Source organism: Wasmannia auropunctata, unplaced genomic scaffold, assembly GCF_000956235.1.
Source record: "Wasmannia auropunctata unplaced genomic scaffold, wasmannia.A_1.0 LD336101.1, whole genome shotgun sequence".
Lineage (NCBI taxonomy): Eukaryota > Metazoa > Arthropoda > Insecta > Hymenoptera > Formicidae > Wasmannia > Wasmannia auropunctata.
The window spans coordinates 6498589-6499386 of NW_012026789.1; the positions used below are offsets into that span (position 1 = coordinate 6498589).

A 798-nucleotide genomic window follows, 5' to 3' on the forward strand; every position below is an offset into this window, starting at 1 on the left:
CTTTTTTTTTTTTTAAACCTCTGCGATTTTCACAGGTCTTTGCATTTCATAGACCTATATGCAGTTTATATTTCACGTATATAAAACTATTTTAAATTTAAAAAATTTATATAAATGTTTATTAATTTTAAAGCTATTAGCGTTCAACGAGGCACGAGAAAAAATGCAGAGCATATCTCGGTTCTAAGTGATCTGAAATGGAAATCCCGAGAATTTTCATTTATGAATAATTGAAAAAGGTCATGAACCCCTCGATAAAGGAGAGAAAATGAGAAATAACAAAATGACGTCATTTAAAGTCAAAACTCTTGCAGAAATCCAATTTGATACTGGAAGATAGTAATTACTTTTACTTATTTTGAATATTTAAAGTAATATTGTTCCGTAACGAATCGCTCCCTTCCAGTATTAAATTTCTGTAAGGGTCCTCAAAACTTTCATTTCCTCGCGGCTCTCGTATAAAGCATTTATTCTCGGCATCGACACAGGATCCTCCACAATTTCTATTGTTGTACGACGTTTCGGCGATTATTTCACGAACTACCGGTCAGATTGCTGTTCAGCAGCTCGGTGTTGGCGTTGTTCGCCGTTAGCTGCTGCTGCTCCTTCTGCTTCCTGCGCCGCTTGCGATTCCGCTTGTGCATGCAGAACAGCACTACGAAGGCGACGAAGAGGAACCCCGCGACGCACGAGACCACCAGTATCCAGACCGAGCGTGCCTTCTCGGTCTCCTGCGCTTGCTGTATAATGCCCGAGCACTCGTTGTACAGCTCGTACGTCCGATTGTTGAATGTTACA

General features: G+C 40.2%; 1 protein-coding gene across 1 annotated transcript in view; it reads left to right on the forward strand.

The window, feature by feature from the left end:
- Window positions 1–798, forward strand: part of LOC105460870 (rap1 GTPase-activating protein 1-like) — a 74594-nt gene that overhangs the window by 50163 nt on the left and 23633 nt on the right. The window lies entirely within an intron of this gene.